The following is an 8,719-nucleotide window of genomic DNA, read 5'->3' as shown; positions in this document are numbered from 1 at the left end:
TACGTGCGTACGTGTGTGTGTGTGTGTGTGTGTGTGTGTGTGTGTGTGTGTTATAGACAAGGGGGGGGGGGGCGGTGGCGGGAGAGGGGAAGATCAAAGTGAACCGCCGATGGAAGCACGGAATCAGGGATTGTATGTAATTAAATCCCGCTTTCGAATGGTCCGCACATCAATACGAGCGGACTTTATCGTTTCCGAAAAATTCCCCGGGCTGCGTGAAAGGACAAAAGAGTGAAGCACCAGTAAACACGAATGTTGTGTTTAGGACATCGAGAGCGGATACCATCGTGCGGAAACGATGTTACGCAGTGCGATGCGTTATTGCGTCTACTCCTCTATTGTTTCTGATGGGAAACGTCTTTATTTGCGACCTATGTCTGAATGACCCGATGGAAAACGTACGAGACATGTTTGCTCACACATTTACAAAGTCTCGACGTTTTAAAATACTTAAAATACTACGTCCTCGCCGTACCAAGAAAAGGTCACAAATATGCGTCATAGTTCTAAAGCGGGCTTCAATACAATCTTCTTGCATGAACAGTTATTGTGTGAACTGTGCCGGCCGGAGTGGCCGAGCGGTTCTAGGCGCTACAGTCTGGAACCGCACGACCTCTACGGTCGCAGGTTCGGATCCTGCCTTGGGCATGGATGTGTGTGATGTCCTTAGGTAAGTTAGGTTTAAGTAGTTCTAAATTCTAGGGGACTGATGACCTCAGAAGTTAAGTCTCATAGTGCTCGGAGCCATTTGAACCATTTGTGTGAACTGTTGACGTTTAGCGATGTCTGAAGTGTTTTCAGTAATTGCTGCTCTGTTTGGATCCCCGTGTTTAAGATTATTTCTGTTATAAACAGAGCGCACTTCGATTGAAATACGTGTAATAAACTAATAGATCCATCTGCGGATTACAGTAGTAACTGCTACGAATAATACTATTTTGTTATACCAAAGTCTGTTTTCTGTAATGTACTAACCAATTCATCAATATAATCAACATATAAACTCAAATGCACCAAAGATATCAGTTGTTGCAGGGTTCGTGTTTCTCGCTCCAGTCGCGAAATGAAAGCTACATCTCATTCCTGTTTGGGTGAACATAACATTAAATCAAAGACGCAGAAATAGTACTCACCTTAAAATCAACGCTGTTGGTTCTTCGGTTAAATCAGACTTTTTTTCATCGATGTACTTTATTATCCATAACGAAACCAGTCACGTCCGAAATTTTGCGACGAAGACCATGAAACAAAAACTAAAACACAGCTCAGACCAAGAGGCTACCAATGCATTTCGTAAATTTTCAGCAGATAGTGATACTGTACTGCAAGAAGATACTAAGATTGTTCAACTGACTTTGACAAGCAGATGAATGACAACAGCTGAAATTCTGGCAGGGGCTACAGGCAGAGTATCACATAGAAGCGTCGGGAACAGATGACTGGAAGCTGTGCTGATTACTCGAATTGTCATACGTCGTTTACAGTTGACACCAGAGGGACTGAGATATATTACGTAAAGGTAAGACAGGGATGCAAGACAGAGACAGCCAGTGGTACACTGAGGTACTCCTACGAATGTAGTGCATTGCAGAAGTCAGTTACAGCGTTCAAAGCGACACTCAGCGTGGAGATTGTGCTACGTGATTGTAGGAGATTCTGACATGTGGTTTTGCGGTTGACAGTGAAGGGACATCTAAAGATGGTGTCACATAAATTTGAATTTGTGCTACTACTTTTATGAGTTTTATCGAAATCAAACCATTGCAGCAGTATATATTTTTGATGTGAATTTATTAAATTTTAGGACCATTTTTTATTGTTATTTAGGACTATAATTTCTCTCCGGCATTATAAGTTCATAGTGGGACTGTGTCTAGGAAAAATGTGAAATAGCTCTCAACTGTATTTGACGAAATGATGGGTGGTTGAAAACTACGTCCCAGGGATTGCGAAGTGAAACCACCTCCTTAAAACAATTAATTGTTGACTTTTTTAATTGATTACTATGCTGTGATACATCAACTTTGTCAAAAATTTTAAATTTCGTTGGTAATCCAAGGGCTAAACTGCAGAAGATTTCCAGAGCCAGTTGTAGACTGTAACCATAACTTATTTGTCATGAGCTGCAGATTAAAACTGAATAAATACAAACCGTAGAAATGTAGGAAATTAAGGAGATAAAACTTGGTAATTTGAACTACAGGTTGTTAAGAGTTTCAAGAGTAGCCTTAGGCAACAAATGATTCAAACAGGTCGGAGGAATACAACGGAAATGATACCTTTGTGACATGGAATACTGAATGCATAAATGGAAGAACTAGGCAAAAAGCAAGTCACAGTAGAAATCCTTAGACAAGAGATATTTAATTTATTTAGCAATAGGAAAAAATACAGAAAAGCTGACGAAAGGGAACAAGGACGTCTACAAATGAAACTGACAGAAAATGCAAAATGACAAAGCAGGAATTGTTAGAGCAGAAACGCAAGTCTGGAGGAGCACTCAGAATGTGGGAAAGATAGAGGCTGCCGATAGTAAATATAAATAAAACTTACAGGAAAAGAGAATTACATGTATGAATATCAAAACCAGTACTAAGTAAAGGAGGGGAGGTCGAAAGGTGGGAGGAATACACGGAAGAGCTATACAAAGGAAATACTATGAATTTTTTTTGCTGTAAAGTTCAGTCGTCAATTGCAAATATATTTTTGTTATGCTTTACTGGTTTCGACAAGTTAGTCATTCATTTTCAGAAGCCTACAAAATCAGGGATATTAGAAATTTTTAGAACGTGTCTATATATTTATGTGAAGTATAAGACGTATATTACAGAAACTTACTTAGTATTGGATTAGCAGATAAGAATATCTTCTTCATAGAAGCATAATGTCAAGATACGTCCAGAAATGTACATATTATATGTGATTATTGTAAACACAGATAGGCAATTTACGGTAATTGAATCACATCTACGCATCTGTTGTGCTACCATCAAGAAACATACATAAAAGCATATATAAAAACTGTAACAAAAGTATATATAGAAGTTATACATAATTCATTTATAGAGATATGGCACGTAGTTCTAATATATAAAAGGAATGGGCTAATTTTTACGTTTTATAAGAGATGATAGATAATCAAAACAGAGTCTGTTGATCATTCAACAAATCTTTTGATTTTAGGTGCGATTGTTTATAGATTTAAAATTTTTCTAAAAGGTTCATTTTGCAGACCTTGTCAACTAACAGCAAAGTTTCCGTGCCAAGAAAGGAAGGAGGAGGAATTGTGTGTTTCTTTAGTTTGAGATGTTCTGCAAAAGGTAACTTACATGAATTCTCGCCGTCTTTGTTGAGAAAGTGCTCACGAAAGCGGGTCTTAAATGCGCCCCCTGTCTGTTCTATATAAAAACCGGAAATACATTTCATTGTATTTTCAACTGGAGGTTTCTCATTACGAGTAAAGAGCAAGTTGGTGGCATTTTTGGTGGTAACGGATACAGTTATGTCTCATTTTTTTAAATAAATTAGCTGTACGATATGAAATGTCCACTAGATGTGAGATTGTAGTGTATTTAACAGTAAGGCAATTTTTATTCGGTGTAGATAAATTTATATTGTTGTTGGTTTTATTATTATAAAGTTTTGTACAGGATTTTTCTTGATATCCGTTTTTGACCGCTGTATACCTTACGATATTAAGTTCTGTAGCAATAACAGAAGGAGTTAGGGGCAACTCAACAATACGGTCTATCACACACTGAAAGAACGCCAATTTGTGCTTAAAGGGGTGACAAGAAGAGGATGAATTATGTTCTCTGTTGTGATGTGTTTCCTGTAAATATCAAAGTTAATTTTACTAAACATTGTTTCAAGTGTAGAAAACTCAGTTCATTATGTGAATTTTGTATTTCATATGTAAATTTAATTTTAGGATTCTTTGTGAAAAATAGAAAATACATCATTAACTCTCTGAAAATGTTACTTTTCCTCCTGACCATATACTCATATCTTTTCTTATTACAAATTCCTATAGACGAAACGATCCTTATTACTGAAGGCAATTTGATTAAGTACAAGAAATTGAATGCAAATGAAACAAAATAATTTATAAGATGTTTTTGAGAATCATTCTAAAATACAACTACTTCAGTTTCATTGGTCAGCTTTAACAACTGCCTTACTCGATCTCGATCTGACACCTTCATTTATAATTTTGAAATACAATTTTTTAAATTCCACCCCATATTGTTCGACCGGCGAAATACGAACTTGAACGTAATAATTTCTGTTTCAAAGAAGGTTGGTAGTGACAGGCGTGATTTTTATTAAAGCATAGGGTTAGTAAGTGATGGTTTCAAAATACTAGTGCGGACTCAAAGAATAGAAATATTGGCAGAAATCGACTTCGGGAAAAATCAGTTTTGATTCCGGAGAAATGGAGGGACACAAGATTCTGTACTCCCGCTATGACTGTCTTAGAAGAAAGACAGTTCTACGTTTAAAGCTTTTGTAGGTTTAGAGAAAGTTTTTGGCACTGTTGGCTGGAATGCATTCGTTGCAACTCTGAGTGTAGCAGATATAAAATACAAGGACCGAAGGGTTATCAACAACAGAAACCAAAGCTACTGTTGTAAGAACTGAAGATCGTGAAAGGGAGGAATTAACTGAGAAGGGAGTGAGACAGAGTTGTAGATTATCGCTTATGTGACACTAAGCATGCAGTAACAGAAACCAAGGAGAACATTGGGAAGTTCATGCAGAAGAAATGTAGTTTTTAGGGCTCTCTGCACTCCGTCATCAGGCCACAAGTGGCCCATCGGGACCATCCGACCGCCGTGTCATCCCCAGCTGAGGATGCGGATAGGAGGGGCGTGTTTTGTGTGGTCAGCACACCGCTCTCCCGGTCGTTACGACGGTTTTCTCTGACCGGAGCCGCTACAATTCGGTCGAGGAGCTCCTCAGTTGGCATCAGGATGCTGAGTGCACCCCGAAAAATGGCAACAGCGCATGGCGGCCCGGATGGTCACCCATCCAAGTGCCGGCCACGCCCGACAGCGCTTAACTTCGGTGATCTGACGGGAACCGTTGTATCCACTGCGGCAAGGCCGTTACCTTTAAGGCTCTCTATGAAATTCTTTGAGAGATGGAAGACACTGACAAGGCCGGTAAGGGAAAATAGTCATGAAACCACGTTATAAGATGATTATCGAGGAGTAAGGGAACGAAGTCGAATGAGATTCGGCGATGGAGAGGAAACTGAATTAGACATTGAGACACTAAAAGTAGCAGACGAGTTTTGCTACTGGCACCAAAATAACTTTGAGCAGCGTAGAGAGGATGTATAATTAAAACTAGCAACAGAAAGAGAAGCGTTTCTGAAGAGTACCAATTTCTAAACATCTTGCACTATGTGATCAAAATTATCCGGACACCTGGCTGAAAATGACTTACAAGTTCGTGGCGTCCTCCATCGGTAATACTGGAATTCAATATTGTGTTGGCCCAGCCTTAGCCTTGACGACAGTTTCTACTCTCGCAGGCATACGTTCAGTCAGGTGCTGGGAGGTTTCTTGGGGAATCGCAGCCCATTCTTCACGATGTGTTGCACCGAGGAGAGGTATCGATGTCGATCGGTGAGGCCTGACACGAAGTCGGCGTTCCAAAACATCCCAAAGGCATCCTATAGGGTTCAAGTCGGGGCTCCGTGAATGCCAGTCGATTACAGGGATGTTATTGTCGTGTAACCACTCCGCCACAGACCGTGCATTATGAACAGGTGCTCGATAGTGTTGAAAGATGCAATCGCCATACCAGAATTGTTCTTTAACAGTGTAAAGCAAGAAGATGCTTAAAACATCAATGTAGGCCTGTGCTGTGAAAGTGCCACGCAAAACAACAATAGGTGCAAACCCTCTATGAAAAACACGACCAAACCATAACAACACCGCCTCCGAATATTACTGTTGGCACTACACACGCTGGCAGATGACGTTCACCGGGCATTCGCCATACCCAAACCCTGCCATCGGATCGCCACATTGTGTACCGTGATTCGTCACGTCACACAACGTTTTTACACTGTTCAATCGTCCGATGTTTACGCTCCTTACACCAAGCGAGGCGTCGTTTGGCATTTACCTGTGTGATGTGTGGCTTATGAGCGGCCGCTCGACCATGAAATCCAAATTTTCTCAGCTCCCACCTATCTGTCATAGTACTTGCAGTGGATCCTGATGCCGTTTGGAATTCCTGTGTGATGGTCTGGACAGATGTCTGCCTATTACACACCCTCTTCAACAGTCGGCAATCTCTTGTCAGTCAACAGACGTATCGGTCTGTACGCTTTTGTGCTGCACGTGTCCCTTCACGTTTCCACTTCACTGTCACATCGGAAACAGTTGACCTAGTAATGTTTAGGAGAGTGGAAATCTCGCGTACACACGTATGACACAAGTGACTCCCAATCACCTGACCACGTTCGAAGTCAGTCAGTTCCGCGGAGCGCCCATTCTGCTCTCTCACGATGTCTAATGACTACTGAGGTTGCTGATACGGAGTACCTGACAGAACGTGACAGCACAATGCACCTAATATGAAAAACGTATGTTTTTGGGGGTGTCCGAAAAACCTTTGATCATATAGTGTGTCTTTTTCTGATACTATTTGTCTGGAGTGTAGCCTTGTACGAAAGGAAAACACGGAAGACGAACAGCAAAAATAAGGAGCGAAGATAAGCATCTGAAGCATAGAAGAATGCTGATTACACCGAGAGACTGGATAAATAATCATCAAAGACGAACAGTGGAGAGCCGCACGGGATTACCCGAGCGGTCTAGGCACTGCAGTCATGGACTGTGCGGCTAGTCCCGGCGGAGGTTAGAGTCCTCCCTCGGGCATGGGTGTGTGTGTTTGTCCTTAGGATAATTTAGGTTAAGTAGTGGACTGATAACCTTAGCAGTTAAGTCTCATAAGATTTCACATACATTTGAACACACTTTTTGAACAGTGGAGAAAGGTAATGTGTGGCACAACTTAACTAAAAGACCTGAGCAAGAGACGTCAAGGCATTGTCATTGGAAAGAAGTGATTTCTGCACAGGACACATTAGCGTATACAGCTGCATCAGTCTAGTTTTCAGCTTGGAGGCCACAACATCAGCGATATCATCAGCGAGTCTCACCATTGATTTCACGTTGCATTTTCCTCTCATTTCCGAATATTTCTTTTATTTTCTTTATCGCTTCTTCGAGGTACATGCTGAAAAGTAGACAAGAAAGACTGCCGCTCCCCTTCGGAACGTTTTTAATCTCAAAACTTCTCCCTTCGTCTTCCAACCTTATTTTTCCTTCATGGTTTCTCTACATGTACTATATACTACACTTCTTTGCCTGCATCCACATCCACATCTATACTCCAGAAACCGCGTTATGGTGTGTAGTGGAGAGTACGTGGTTTACCACTTTCACTTATCCCATTCCTGTTTCAGTCGCGAACGATTCACGGCAAAAACGATTGTTGGTAAGCCAGTACTTAAACTTGAATCTCTCTATTCTTACCCTAATTGTCCCTTCGCGAAGCAACATATTGGTTGACTCTCAAAGGTTTCTGTTGGATTCCTTTCATGTTAATTTCTTAAATCTGTTGTCATTTACGGCATAAATTCCTCTTCTAAATTTACTGTGGTGTTTCTGACTATCTGGGAGGAGACTGAGCAGTGAAACGTGTTACTTTTACACATAAACAAGAACGATCTGTCACGCTACTACACTTTAAAACACAGTTTATATGTAATTCATGTCACACAGTCTCATACGGAACCTACATCCGCTTTCTTTTATATACTGTATATGATAAGATACTGTCATCCCCCTTCCCTTCTGTGTGAGAGGATGAATGAACAAATGTATTTCTAGTTGCAGGCTGGATGGTAGCAGACAAGCCTGTCTGCTAGAGAACAGTAGGACCAACGTCGGAACAGGTAGCTACGCTTTCTAGAAGCAAAGAGGTTTCTATTCTTAGTATGGTTCTGTCCGTCCGTTGTCACGTTGGTATAGGAAGCGGCTTCTCTGGCCACTTCCGTTTGTATTTGTGAGCCACCCTCAGGAAGGGACCAGGTCAGTCTGTACGCGGCGAGCGTCTGAAGTGGTAAGATCTCCGGCTATGCGCGTGTCTGCTAAGTCCGTAGGACAATGGATTTCTTAAGTTCAGCCTAACTGAAAATTTAATCACCTTTATTTCAGGTTTAGCTCTAAAGTATCTAATGTTATCTTAAATTGCAACGCAGTGTAATTCGAGTGTGAAGTTCAGAGTAATATTCCGGTAGTTGCTTTGTCACTACTTTGTGAGTAAAGCGGAACCACGTGTTGATCCGTAACTCTAAGTTCATCAATCTTAAATGCGAATGTGCGTGAGATTATAACGTCTCGTCTTGACAATATTTTTCAATATAGCAACTTTTCTTCATGTTCAACCCGCGTGGGGTGTACTTTGTGAGACCAGTACCACGTGCTTATACAATTGTTAGACCCATCAGGTTAATAGTAAAACGATAGTAACCAGTTCTAGGTTTTTCTTTTGTAAATTGAGTTTCGATGTAATTTATTTTAATTATCAAAATTATTGTGGAGTTACACTCTTTGTGTAAACCAAGTTGACCACGTGAAGCATGTGGTGTAATCATCAAAGTAGCCCTCAGCTATTCTTTTCGGGAAGATTTCAC

The 8,719-nt window shown here is 40.8% G+C and overlaps 1 pseudogene; it reads right to left on the bottom strand.

Annotated features, from left to right (window-relative positions):
- Positions 1-4,995: 4,995 nt before the first annotated feature.
- LOC124726311 lies at positions 4,996-5,113 on the bottom strand (annotated as a pseudogene).
- Positions 5,114-8,719: the final 3,606 nt, after the last annotated feature.

The sequence above is a fragment of the Schistocerca piceifrons genome, chromosome 1 (genome assembly GCF_021461385.2).
Source record: "Schistocerca piceifrons isolate TAMUIC-IGC-003096 chromosome 1, iqSchPice1.1, whole genome shotgun sequence".
In the NCBI taxonomy this organism is placed as follows: domain Eukaryota; kingdom Metazoa; phylum Arthropoda; class Insecta; order Orthoptera; family Acrididae; genus Schistocerca; species Schistocerca piceifrons.
Note: the sequence above shows the minus strand (reverse complement) of the source record. Positions and strands in the feature narration are given on the sequence as shown.